The 14840-nt window shown below is 39.0% G+C and overlaps 1 long non-coding RNA gene and 1 pseudogene across 1 annotated transcript; one reads left to right on the plus strand and one right to left on the minus strand.

The window, feature by feature from the left end:
• The first annotated feature begins 8139 nt into the window (after nucleotides 1-8139).
• On the plus strand, nucleotides 8140-9537 carry LOC149117897 (uncharacterized; annotated as a pseudogene).
• A 946-nt stretch (nucleotides 9538-10483) lies between these two features.
• On the minus strand, nucleotides 10484-11440 carry LOC149117898 (uncharacterized). The gene is made up of 2 exons (XR_016206515.1): nucleotides 11102-11440; nucleotides 10484-10529 (listed from the first exon to the last, which is right to left on the minus strand). It is a non-coding gene; the product is annotated as an uncharacterized LOC149117898 (long non-coding RNA).
• Between the last annotated feature and the right edge of the window lie 3400 nt (nucleotides 11441-14840).

Genomic DNA, 14840 nt, shown 5'->3' on the forward strand with positions numbered 1-14840 from the left:
GAACTAAACTGTGATGGGCTTAAAATCCCTACGTCAAAGAAATCGTTTCCTGGCTCGGATTCGAAGACGTTATTTTCGGAAATACGTCTACGTTCGCAGGCTATCACAACGGTAAAGCAGATTTCAACTTTCCGAAGCCCGCGTCATAACATCTATCAATATTATTTGTCTTTCGTCTCATAAGCTGCTGTTTACAAGAAGTTTAACAATTTGCTGAGATCCTAACTGACTCAAAAATCTTTTAGCAGCCTTTAAAATCTTCCTCTTAATCGAGGATTCTCATCAAGAACTCGTTTAAGCTCAGTTCTGTTTCAATCTGTTGTGCACTCGCTATTATTCCACAAATTGCGTTACATTTGACAGGTGCACATTCCAATGGGTAGGTGTAGGGTGGGTAGGAAGAGAAAATGTAACCGGCTTTAAAGCCATTTTTCGCATTTTAGAGGACATTTCAGTGGCTAAACTGGTAACTGGCTTTCCCGGAATGATTTGAATATGAGTTTCTGCCTGGAAATTTAAGTCATTTTCCAAGTTATTTTTTGTATTGTGGGGGGGGGGGGGGGGGGGTGGGCGGGGAGAGAGGTGCATTGTATTAAAAAAAAGAAAGGAAAAAAAATGATAGATAGAATCAGGTCAAAAGGTTATAATCCTTATATAATCTCACGTTGACCTTTATCAGTTCATCAATTAGGGGTTTTCACCATACTGGATATTTGGGTAAAAACTGACAGGAAACACGAACTTTAGGGGGAAAAATTAATGGGGTAGAGCATGTTTAGATCAGATAAAACGGGACATTAATTGAGTAGGAAATTGTTAAGCTGGATTTAAAAGGATACAAGATAATTAGGCCAAAAATTAGCAGGATACGGGATATACCGACACTCCCCCCTTCCCCCCTACTATGGGGCCTCATCAACGGTCTGCTATTTAGGATAAAATAAAAATATGTTAACTGCAATAAGCACTTATTCTGGACTTTTAGTACCTACGTCACGGTGAATTATGAGAGTTTCAGTTGGTATCTGATTTTAGGGGTTTGAGGTTAAGTAACGCACCCACTTGTTAGTTATTTCTATACCCACACTCGTTTCCGTAGTACCCTGAATAGATCGATAAAGACGGGGCTGGAGAAATTAAAGAATTAAAAGTGTTCCGAATTCTGTACCGTTTAACACAAATTTCTTACATGACACCCTTTGTGTCTTTGCAAAGAGATCGAGGCACAACATCCCACACTATATATGTAAACAATTACCCTAAGCTCATTGACAGCCATTAGTTTTTCCGGAGAGTTTTAATTTACTACAGATAAAATGGGGATAGAATTCCAAAAAAAGCTTCTTACTTGCTTGTTTTGTTCAGCATTATCCTTGTGTCTTGTGCCCGAAATGCCATCAAATGCTGCGAAAGGCAACAGACTGATCGTGACAAGCAGCGCGCAAGAAGTAATGGTAAGCGGCGTTTTATTGAAACTCCTTATATTTTCTAAACCGTTCCACTTTTGCATCAGACGAGGAAATGCTAAGATAATTACTGAAGAACCATGTACAGTTCGGTTCATGTTGACTTGTTCCTGAAAGAGAAAACCTATTTGACAAGGCCAAAATATGATATAGCGACAATCGCGGTATTTACCCAGTCCTAGCAAATTCTACACTTCCATCCCCAGTCCCTGCTAAAGAAATTAAACCTAAAGGCTGGGCCCTGAAAGTGACGAAAAAGGCCACTCGTTTTGATGAAAAACAAAAAAGCTGCCTTCTAAAGTCGCCGGAAGTAGTTACCGTAGAACAAAAGATGAAGCACGCAAAAGATGAGGACAAAATTAGGCGGATCACCTTTGATTATTTCCTGACTTCTCGCCACGTTCAATCCTTCTCCAGAATGACTGCGAAGCTCAGAAACAGACAAGAGGAGGTCCTCGAAAAAGACACAACAGCCCGCTGAGAATCAAACTGCAGATATTCTTGACAAGTGTCAGTTAACTCATGCAATTGCTTGTGACTCATACAAATTGTGTGTCTTAAACGCAGCTATAATGGTTTCAAAAAGCTAAGCGTCAACATGTTTCGCTTTATATACGAGTATTTTGACCTAGATGTTTGTAACATTCCAAGATCGCGTGAAGCGCCCTACATAGAGTTGACTGACTAGTCTTGTGCAGACATGCAGCTGTGCTCCATCACAGAACTGGACCACGTTAGCGGCTGAGGGGTGTCTCAGGCTCATAAAGAACGGTGTCTACTAAATATTAGCGTGTTTCCGCCAGATTAGGAAAACGTAGAAAAAGTAGATCTTAGCCGGGGATATTGGAATCCACAAAGAAAACTGGGTGTAGCCATTAATTTTTCCGAGCTAATTAGCCTTGAATCTCGAAGAAAACTGCTGATGTTAGCATTTTTCAGAAAAAAAAAAAGAAAAAGATATTTCTTCACAGATTTTCCTAGAGTTCGCCTTTACATGCAGAAAACTAAACACATTGATAAACATCTTTAAACTACATGGTACATGGTAGCATAAAAACAACTTTTGGTATCACTGTTTTTAATAACAAAATCGTCCCAGCAGCGCTTTTAGCGTCCCTGGACAGCTCTCCTCTGGCTTAACCAAAATACAGTCTACATAGTTTTTCCTCACAGCTAAAAACTATTCACGTGGTGAATAGGCTTGCCATTTCCATTTCATAGTATAAAATGTAGCGGTTATCACACATTTTCAAAAGTAAATGATTTGTTTCATCCTTTCGAAAACTTTGTCGGTTGCCCGTTACATTTTTTTTCCTGTTACGTCCCTAGAAAGTCGCACATCGATGTCCTTCGCACTTGTTTGGCGCGCGCATATGCCATCTGCAGTTGGATATGATTTCTTTTGCGGGTACGATAACATCTAGTTTTTCAGCTGGAAGTCGCGCGCCTGCTAGCGTAGTTGATTATTCCAAACCAAACACGCGCCTAACATTTAAACCATGCCTTACATGATGCACAGACCGTGTGCCCACAAAAAAGAGGCACCGTCGTTAACTGCCCTTCAGTAATTTTCTGAGCACTTCCTTTTCTGATGCAAAAGTGAAACGGCTAAGAAAATATAAGGAGTTTCAATAAAAAGCCGATGACCATTACTTCCTGCGCACTCTTTGCCAGTCTGATGCCGCCTTTCGCAAAATTTGGTGACATTTCCGGCAGCGAAAGACACAAGTGTCCCAATTTATCTGATCTAAACATGCTTCACCCCATTAATTTTTCCCCTAAAGTTCGTGTATCCGGTCAATTTCTCACCAAAGTATCCAGTATCCTGACAAGCCCTAATAGGGCCTCATTGATGAACTGGTACACCTGATCAAGAGCCTGATACTATCTACCGGTTTTTTTCTCTTTTTAATACAATGCACCCTCCCCCCCTCCCACCCTCCCTCACCCCACAAAATGTCCACTAAAATGCGAAAAATGGCTTTAAAGCCGGTTACAATTTCACTTCCTGCCTACCCTACCCCTACCCATTGGAATGTGCACTCTTCAAATGTAACGCAATCTGAGGAATAATAGAGACCTTAAGCACCAAGACGGAAGATGGCGACGGCGACGGCAAATCCGCGTAGAGGCTGGGGCGAGATCGGCATCGGGTTCCACTCGCCTGAGCATGTTAAGCAACACTGCGACGGCAACTTCGAATGGATCTACAGCAAGATTCTCACGGCACATCAATTTGTTATGTTCTTCGGTCCAGTACATTACAGAGCTGTTGAATTATCACAATAAAACGGACATTTCAAGCTGCTTGTGGTAACTTTCTCGTTCAAATCATTTCAATCAAGAGAAGATGAAGAGGAGTGGAAGTTTTGGCCGGAATTTTTTAGTTTCAGTTTTAGAAATGATTTCTGGTGGCTAAAAAAGTCTAAAGGACGTTAAATGTAAACAATAAGGTGCATTTATTTTGCTTTGGAGTAAAAAGTAAGTTGTCCATGTTTCGCTGTTTATACTGTTTATAGCCACACTGAAAATCATTTTTCCCAAAGGTCGTTTTACCTTCTCATCATCTTAGAAATAGGAATGTAAATATAAGCTTATATAATAAGAGAGAGATATCAGCATAAACAAATGGCGAGCATATTAAATTGGATCAGCGATAACTAGGGCACAGAAGATATAAATGCAATAGATTTTACCTAATGGACTTCTTCGGGCTTGTGTTATTCTGTGATTTGCCGACTGGCGGCTTGTGCTAGCGCATGTTTAATAATAATAATAGCTTTGTTAATGTGTCAATAAGAATTGCAAAGCTTACAGCAGCTTTTCTGCTTCAGGGATGTTCATCGCAGAATTTCTCCTCTAAAAGCTTTAACAGTAAACACCCAAAGGTACTTCTTTATGTGTCTTAAGAAAACATACGGTAAATCAAAGAAAAGGACGAAAAACTTTGCGATGAACTATCAGGTTGTCCGCACTACGTCAAAACAAGGATTAGGGACTTTAAGATATGGTACGGCTAGGCTGTAGTACGGCGGCAGATAGTGAAGATCGCTTCCGGTGACGTCATGACGCGCCTACCAGTACGGCTTTCCCGCCGTAGCCTTGCTATCTACTACGGGAAAGTGCCTGGTTTCACGTACTCTTCACAACGTGAGTATAAGCCTGCTGTTTACGTCTCATTTGAACGCTTTTTTCACTGTTTGAACAGCCTAGTTTGAAGATAAAGTTCTCAATCATAAAAATCAGTTCTTAGATCATTGTTTCTTTGTCATTCGTACAGAAAATATGAACGATTTTAACACCTACCGCGAGATGATCAATTCAGTCATATTAGTATCGGGCCGAACAGCCGTAGATAAGAAAGCTTCGTATGTTCTAATCTGAGCTATAATCGTTTGTTACTGTTCAAAATGTATTTTATTATAATCGAAAGTTTTGTATTTTCGGGCTTTTCACGTAATCGTTGTACGAACAACCTGTCCGTGTTGAAATCGAACTTTTTTACATGAGAGTTTATATTTTGTTTTGTAGTTGGAATTACAGGCGGTTCTATCAAGTTCTTAAAGGCAAATCTGAGTTCTGGGAGATGTAAGACGGATACAGGAGAAGGAACTCATTGTCATTAATCAAGCCTATTTGATATGAAAGTAGAATAATCTCTGGTTTCCTTGAAAGTAGTCATTTTTGTAAAGACACGTAGAGACTGCACATACCGTTGCCGTACAGCAAAATCTTAATCAGTTGAGTTTGGCGGGTAAAACATTGTTGTCAGCTTAGCCCTTCACGGCCAAAGTAGCCGTAGTACCACCTCGACGTAGCGTATCTTAAAGTCCCTAATGTGGCGTCGCCAACGTCAGGACGACGGCAGATTGCAATCAGCTTTTCAGGTTGAGATAAGTTAATAAAGATGGTGAATTTTAAGTTCGGTAATGAAATGTGAAGGTGAATAAATTAACATGACACGAGCGTGGGACAAAGAAAAATTCTGAGTCCCCGACAGGAATCGAGCCCATGACCTCCCGAACACCGGGCGGGCGCTCTATCCACTGAGCTACGAGAACTCATGGAGAGCGAGGTCATTTAACTGAGTTCATTCATATATGACAGATGTCCTGCATACTGCTAGGATCAACGCTATCAAAGTCATCGTGAGTAGTGATAAGTTAATAAAGATGGTGAATTTTAAGCTCGGTAATGAAATGTGAAGGTGAATTAATCAAGGTCATTTAACTGAGTTCATATATAAAATTTTTATTTTTTTTCGATTCCTGTCGGTCACTCAGAATTTTTCTTTTTCCCACGCTCGTGTCATGTTGATCAATTCACATTTCATTACCGAGCTTAAAATAGTCGCCCTGCCGCTAAAATACCGATCAAATTGAACTGAAAGTTATATTTTTGTGAATCACTTATCTAGACCATTCATCTAACAAAGTTTGAGAAATTTGTTTTTTTCTCGTCCAAAATTGACCATAGTTGATAATTAGAGAGGGTGGCTCTCAAGAAAACCACCACGGAAGCGGTATCGGAACGCAGATTAATGTTTTGTGTATGAGAACTGGCGGGTGACACGCCTCATACAGTTTGATGTAACAGTTACACGAAATAAATAATCATGCAGATTAATGTTTTGTCCATCAGAACTGGCGGGTAACATGCCTCATACATTTCGATGTAACACGAAAGAAATAATCACGCAGATCAGTGTTTTGTTCATCAGAACTGGCGGGTGACACACCTCATACAGTCCAATGTAACATAGCCTGAAATGTCATGTAACACGGCGTTACTGATAGTCATTTCTTAGCGAATGAGACATGCGCCGATGGCGAGTGTGCATTTCTACAAGCAATGTTCCTTAATATTCTCAATTCCATATTCAGTAGTCGTCATTTCTAGGAATTTGGTTGTGAGATCTTGATTGATTTTCGTGATCTTAGTGAGTGACGGCACTTCTGCAAAATCCTGAATCCTGAAGCAAGTACAGTATACTATGATGAGTGACCACAATCAACAATTGGCCCATTTCTACAAGAAATTTTCCTTCAAATGTTATTTTTCATGGTCAGCGGTTGTCATTTCTTGTTACAATCTGTTTTGAGATCTTTTGGTGCACTTTGTAAGTGGGCCACTTTATGCCAACATTAATCTTGAAGTATGTACATGATGACTGACCACAATGAATAATTGGCCAGTTACTACAAGCAAGTTACATGTAACTTGAAATTTTCATTTTAATATTCAGTAGGTGTGATGTTTTGAGGATTTGATTGTAAGATCTTAATTCTTGTGTACTCTGTGAGTAATGGACATGTAAATGAAATATAGAACTTACCTGCTGTTATCTAGATACAATGTTAACTGAATCTACCACAGTTGAGATCCATTGTGTTTAAAAGTTTTGTATGTACTTGTAAAGCTTGAGTAAAAAGAAACTGTAAGCAGTTTTCAAAAAGGGGATGCAAATTATGTTGATTGCATTAAATTTCCATTAGGCTAGATTTATAAATAGTGTAAAAATAGTGCAATATTCAAAATCTGTTTTTAAGGTAGACATTGCTGTTACTATTTAAAACTATTATTTAAATAGTATACTCACCTGATTGAAAATTACAACTTTGTTTAAAACAGACTGTTTTGGTTGTATTCTAAAACTTAATATAAATTGCTATCTCAAATAGGTTTTAAACATCCTATTTAAAACATATTTTACGCAACTGGTATCTAAACTTCATTCTAAATGTCCTGTTTAAAACCTGTTTTATAAAGTTAATTTGTCAACTACACTTTAAATATCCTATCTAAAGACTATTTTTACACTGATAATTTGTAAAATACTTTTTTTAAATTTACGACCATTGCCAAGATAACATTCAAAACAGTGTTTAACTAGTATTTTTATTTTAGCCGCGACGGCTAATTCTTTTTTAACTTTGGGTCCAAATTTATCGTTGTGTTTCAGATTCAGTATCGTGATAAAGAAAGTACATGACCTTAGAGTACCGCGGCATTCGTTGGTATAACATAAAATAATTTTTAATCGACGTTGTCCTCGGCTTCGCCGTCGTGGTTACTTAAACTCCCTCGTGTCTCAACTAGGACGCTATTTTGGTTTTTGCAGGAATGAGCTTTGACTCAGATTTAAATTAAATTTGCAGGCTAATTCTTTGATCCACTATGTGTGATAAAGAATTCTCGGAACACCATATTTTAAGCTTGTAAAATTACTTTATTGAATGTCTAGCCCAGTGAGAGTGCAAGATGAACCAAATCCTGCGGTGCGATTGGCTACCCGAGCGAGCAAAATGGAGTTATCTTGTCCGCTCGTGACTACCCGCTGTGTCTCGCAATAAAAATTTACCCGGAAACCATACAATAAATCCTTTATTGACCAAGCTTATTCCGTCAAGATGCAGGCTTGTTTATAAACTATGTGAGCCTATTCTTTACGAGTTGCTTTCGTCATCAAAAAGTACATCATGCCGAGAATAACTTTGAATGATGCAACTTGAAGTGTGATAAGTAATCAAGCAGAGTTTGTCATCTAGTTTGTTTTGCTTTTATTTACTTATTTAAATTGTGAAGTGCTAATGAACTATATGGAATTAGCGCTATACAAATGTTACTTATTATCATCAATATTATTATTATTATTATTATTATCATTATTTCAAAATAAAAATGAGCGATAGAAATTTTACACAACGTTTCGATGTCGTCATGACATCATTATCAAGTGACAAGAAAATAACGGTTCAACAGTGTAATATATGCGGTGAGAGGTGTGATTGTTCATTGACATATTTGTTTAAACAAATAGTTTCGCGCAGATGAAACCAGTTAAGGAAACTATCGAAATAATCGCGGAAAAAGCGTTCGTAAACAACTGGTTTAACGAAACACACAAGTTAAACATCACTCAGCCTGACCTGATACAACTTCTAGAAGTAGCAACTAAGAACCAATTGTTCCAATTCGATGGCAAGCTTTATGAACAGACTGACGGAGTGGCACTGGGCTCACCTTTGGGACCCCTTATGGCAAACGCATTTCTCTGCTCCATCGAAGAGAAATTAGAACATGACAACAAGCTCCCAGAGTTTTATAGGCGGTACGTCGATGACACGCTTGCCACGATGAAGGATGTGCCAGCAGCAGAAGCCTTTTTAACAACACTTAACAACTGTCACCCATCCATAAATTTCACAATGGAACTAGCTTCTGACAACAAGCTACCATTTATTGGTATGGAACTTAAGAAAGGTCACAAACTGGAAACCAGTGTTTACCGGAAGCCAACAAATACCGGCCTACTACTCCATCATCAAAGCCATGTGGACAAAAGGTACAAGAAATCGCTCATTAAAACCATGATAAACCGTGCTTTTCACCTGTCATTCACATGGGAGTCTTTCGTGAATGTGATCGCCTGAAGCTGATGTTTACGAACCTCAAGTACCCTGAAAGCCTAATTAACTCCATCATTTGTCACTTTGTCACCTCAATGATGACCAAAGATCCTCGCGTGCCACCTGGACTACCCGTCAACGAAGATACTATTCATCGAATGGTATTGGCATTTAAAGATCAAACGTCGGCCGATGCAGTGAAAAACAACTATCTGCCCTAAGCAAGAAAATCGATCACACTCTTCAACCAGTATTCAAGAGTCGCAAAATCTGTGAAGATCTCAAGGTGCGTGAACCAAAACCACCTCTAATTAATCAGCAATGCGTAGTGTACAATTACATACTCTGCGATGCAGAGTATGCCGGATATACCAGCCGGCATTTGCACCAACATATTGATGAACACAGGTTCTCCGCAATCGGAAAGCATTTAAAGAACGATCACGGCCTTTATAACATCGACGACCTTGCCAATAATTTTTTCCGTCCTAAAGAAATGCAACGGAAAACTAGATTGTTTGATTTACGAAATGCTGTTTATTAGAAAGACGAAACCTAGCCTGAACACGCAATCGGATTCCATCCGCGCGAAACACACCTCTCACCGCATATATAACACTGTTGAACCGTTATTTTCTTGTCACTTGATAATGATGTCATGACGACATCGAAACGTTGTGTAAAATTTCTATCGCTCATTTTTATTTTGAAATGTTTATCGAAATTTAATCTCAATCAATTATTATTATTATTATTATCATCATCATCTAACAAAGAATAAATTTCACATTGTGAAATATTAACTACCTAAAAATGTTGATCTGTGTGTATTTTAACGTTTGACTCAGAGAAATGTACGGAAACTTCCTTGAGGAGCTGCCTGATGAACTCTTTTCCAATTTGGTCAACTTATATTGGCTGTAAGTAAAAATGAGTAAAATAAAATAAATAAACTGTAATACTTGCGAGCAACCTTTTCACAAACAGATAATTTTTCACTTCTATTTTTGCTTTTCCCCTGACAAAAAAGATTGCTCCCGTTGTCCTGTTACAATGCAAACGTCACCAACATTACAGTTAATCATTACAGTTGATCAGTTAATACAACGATGTTAGATGTAAGAAGTTAAGGTAGAATGTTGGAAACATCTCAAAAACAGTTTTACTCTGGTTAGTTGGTTGGTTGGTTGGTGGGTTAGCTGGTTGGTTGTTTAGCTGGTTGGTTGGAAGTGCGTCTCAAATGGCTAAGATGCAAAGTGGGTTTCCACTGTCTACAGTAATATGATGGATGAACTTGCGGTATTTATAGTAGTGTATCTCAAGCCCTGATTATACAGTGTATAGATACAGATTGGTAAGCAGGTCCAGGGCCTTATTTATACTTCGAGAGAACTTTAAGTGATTTTACTTTGATGACAATAGGCCAACAATTTCTCGACGTATGTTTAAGCCGTTTTTGTGTTCCCTCTCTGCAAGAGGTAATGTAACGTCAGGTTCACAGCGACTGTTGAAAGGCTGAATTGTCACTTGCTAGACAACTTGTCGCGATGAGACTAGCGTGTGTGGGAGATACTTTACTAATCGAATAAAGCCAGAGATCACGGAAAATCAGCTGTGATTGACGGTGATTTAATTGACGATAATCGAACGTAAACTGAAATATAATGTAATGAATAAACTAATTACCAGATAATAGAAGATTACAAGACGACAAGAGTCACGAAACAATAATAGCAAACATTCCCATCATAACTGCGATATGACAATACTTCCAGTCAAACTTCTCAGTAAAGATACAATTAAAATCATCAGTGATCCCAAGCAGATACGCATACTGCTAACTGTCCTAATACAATAAATGATAACACTCTAAAAACTTGAAAGCAATAAAATTGTACGATGCGATAAAAGCGTGCTTGCGTGAGCGCCACTGAAAGCGATGTGGGAATTTACTAGCAAGGAAAGGACTTAACTGAATTACCAGAGATTCTTCTAGGAAAGTTGCTAAATAGAAACCTAAGCTAGGGGGAGTGTGAACTATAAAGATCTATCGCTAAAAACAAGATGAAATAAAAACTTTGAAAACTGGGGCTCTGCCACGTGTTGGACTTAGTACAATAGGCTGTTGTATAAAAAAAAACCGAGACTAAAGGTACTTAAGGTTAAAAAACGTCAAAACTTGAAACTTATACTAAAAAGCAAGCATAGAAAAGAGTTTGTAGTTACACATCGGTTCCCGCTTGCACTCTAAATAGTCAAGGGTAGCTTAAAACTTAATTTACTTGAAAACACGTACTGTGCACGCACGATAACTGAAACTTGAACTACTGGCGGGAATATGCCGCTAACACTATCTATATACGTCCACGTGTAAAAATTGATGACGTCATTGCTAAGCAACAAATTGGCGAATCAGAAAGAGTTAAGATTACTCACTTTATTAGAGAAGCCTCGATATAGTGTTCATTACAGGTAACGAGGGTCTTGATGAAAGGCAGTTTTCTTCTACATCTACATTAGGTTTCGTCGGTATAGTCGTCAGACATCACACCATTAGACAGACCATTATAAGAAGTTCATTGTGGTTCTTAAGGGTCCATTAACCGATTCATGCGCGCGCTCGCGCGCGTTGCTAAGGAGGTGAAATTTCACTTCCGGTCACTTACGTCAGCCTGAGCACGGAAAATAAAAACAACTCAAAAACTTGCAAATTCGCTTACATTTTAGATGTTTTTCTTTGTGTTTCGCAAAATGCAAGGTAAAAAAAGTACAAGCAAAGACAAAATAGGAGAAAGACAGAGAAACAAGAGCAATAGAAAGAGAAAAACTAACTCCGTGTGGCTTTGTTCAAGTTGATCTTGCCGAAGTGCGCTGGTAATGTAAATTGCGCACGCGCTGATAGGGTAACTTCCAATATATATCGGGCGCACTTCCGGTTTCTTTATATTCTAAAGGAAACGCGGTTTTTCATTAAATCCAGCGTTTTTCGACGAATTTCGATTAAAGCCAACGTTAGCAACATAGCTATGCATTTCTTTTTCGAAATCATGCTTTTTTCAGAAAATTACGAATTTTTCAATATTTTGAAATGCTTTCAAAATCTTACCTTTTAGAAATGAAACAAAATCGATGCATAGCGTATTGAGGATTTAAATTAAAATATTAAATCAATGAAAAAAATCCCGAGAAAGTAATTTGCCTGGGAGCCTTTGCATTTTTTCTGTGTTAGTCACATGACCATGAGCGTGGCCTGATGACGTCATCACTAGTGTTACTGATCATGAAAAAGTTAAAACACATGAAATAACTCTGAAGTAACTAAAAATGACGAGGTTATATGAGAATAAATTTTCCCTAGCAACGGCTCGAAAAGATCGGTTAATGGGCCCTTAATGATGGTGGAAGTTTGTAGTTGGTTGGATGATTTTCTAGTCAATGCTATAGTTGTAGAGCCCGAGTGTGGGAACCAGGTTTCTGCTGGCCACAGCAGTATTATTGAATCTTGGGAGATCTTATCTACAAGTTTAAGATTATTCACAAAGCGACTGAGTAAGGGAGAAATATAAGCAAGTATAGGGCTTGGTACCAGTCGCGTTAACTTCACCTACAGTTTATTCTCTTAAATGGTCGGTGACCCTTTCTCTTCTTTTCACGGATCACTTCCTTTGCAGATTTGGCATATTTTCAATCCAAGATGTCAGCTTTGATATCAAACGGGTTGTCGATGACATATGAGATTTGTCGTCGCTATCATCTCTGATTAGTACATTAGTGGGTATTATGTCACTGAAATTCTACTTGCTACAAACTCGTTAGGACTGAATAATTATAGAATAGGTTTGTCGAAACTCATTAAAAGGTTTGAGCTTAGGTATCACGTGCACACAATAACACCCATCTGTTTTAGGTTCCTCTAAAGAGGGTCACACTCAAGGGGTTGTTCTACCAACAGTTCGAGTGCAGTCATTTTAGATGGAAACCTGTCAGATCGGTTCTCTGTGGAGTCTGGTGTGCGACAGGGATGTGTCATCTCTCCTATCCTCTTTCTGGTTGCCTCATTGATTGGATCATGCGTAGGACAATGGCTGATAGAACCAGAGGCATACAGTGGACACTCTTTTTCCAGCTTGAAGATCTCGACCTTGCAGATGACCTTGCTGTTCTTTCCACAACACTTTGCCTCCTATAGGAGAAGACTCAGCAGATGTGTAAAGCAGGTAGGCTTGTCCATCAACACCTCAACGACCCAGGTTATGTGCATCAATGCAATTCCCAGATGTACTTATTACAGGAGATGGTGAACCAGTTGGCTTGGTGGAGGAATTCAGCTACTTGGGAAGCCTTGTCTCAAAGGACAATATAACACAGAAGGACATCAAAGCAAGGTTTGGGAAAGATCGCGGTGCATTTTCAAGACTCCAGCCTGTACGGAAGTTGAAGCAGTACAGCCTATGGAGGAAGCTTAGACTATACAACATCATGGTCAAGCCAGTTCTGCTGTATGGCTCCGACTACTGGGAAGTGGTAAAAGGTGATATGAAAAAGATCAGCGTCTTCCACAACGGTTGTCTTAGGAGAATCTTTCGCATCTTCTGGCTTAACAATAATAATTTGTTACCTCTGATGTAAGAGATGCCCATGTCAGTCGAACTGTTTTGAAATCTCTATGAAGAGAGATTGGAATACTTATTTCACTGGCGGAGTCACTCGTAGTCCTACCCTCTGGTATTTGGGGGACCTGTCTGCATTAGGCCTCCTATGATTCTCTACTTTTTTTTTATCTTTGGCCTTAGCTTGTAAGGTAGGTTTAGGACACCAAATCAAGCTTTGGCCATTGAAACTTCGGTTGCCTTGTGCTCCTTGAATGTTTTAGCGATAGTGGAGGCCGCTAAAGCTCCGTGAATGATAAGCATTCTTCATTTTAGAGAGTTTTGATAAGTACCCAAACAAATACAGCCAAACACCATAGAGCTGTCAGGTTGTTCTACATGTTACAGTTTTGTCCTTACGGAAGTCCTTCTTTATTGCGTGACGGTGAGAGTTGTTGATGTCATGATGACACTGCAAGTACAACGCAACGTTCTTTCTTAAGTTTATGATACGATCTCTGTCTTGAAGTCCACCCATATAAAATTGTGGCATTTTGGCTGTCTTTTGTAGCGATATTCCTTTGTAGCAGACTTAAAACCCTTGCTTCGCACTGGGAATGCCACACTTTCAGTAGATCGTTAACAACTTCTTGTTAACGATCTTTGAGGCTGACATTACAACTTGGTTTGATACTTGCATGGCTTGCCTGTTTGTATAAAGGTCACCGCTTTTTGTAACAAACTAAAAGGAATGGGACTCCACCCATTCCTCAATTCTTGTACGGTTCAGTAAGGGTTGTGAATGAACATTTAAGAATCGAGAGACTAACTGTAGAAGTGTAAATTAAAGGCATACTATTTTCAAAACCCTTCGTGTTTTGCGTTTTTCTTAGACAAAGGAGGTAAACAATTACTGACCACCGTTAAAGACAGGGACAAATAAAGCAACAGACTAAAAGCAGCATACAGGATCAAATGCTCCGACTGGCAGAAGTCTTAACACAATTGACTGAACACAAACGGGCAACGCAAAATTATTTCAACAATCGTATTGTTGAACATCATCAACTGACAGACCACACTATTAATTGGGACTGAAGAGCTGGTTCACCAACTTAAAACAAATGCCTCTCAACAGATAGCAACAACTGCCAACACCTTGCTAGGACTTATTTACGACATAACAAAAAGCCGAAGAACAGAACTCAAACTGAACGGTTCAATTTGACTGACAATGGACGGATCGAAAGTTTCTAGAACCAACCAACGACTGTTGGCACGAGTCTTTTAGCCAATACCATTACGGCTAAACCGACTAAGCGGTTTCAACGGACAAGACTTACAACACCATCATTTGACAAACGCTTTTCACTTGA

This window comes from Orbicella faveolata, unplaced genomic scaffold, assembly GCF_042242905.1.
Source record: "Orbicella faveolata isolate gen_17 unplaced genomic scaffold, um_ofav_v1 contig_1, whole genome shotgun sequence".
NCBI classification, from domain to species: domain Eukaryota; kingdom Metazoa; phylum Cnidaria; class Anthozoa; order Scleractinia; family Merulinidae; genus Orbicella; species Orbicella faveolata.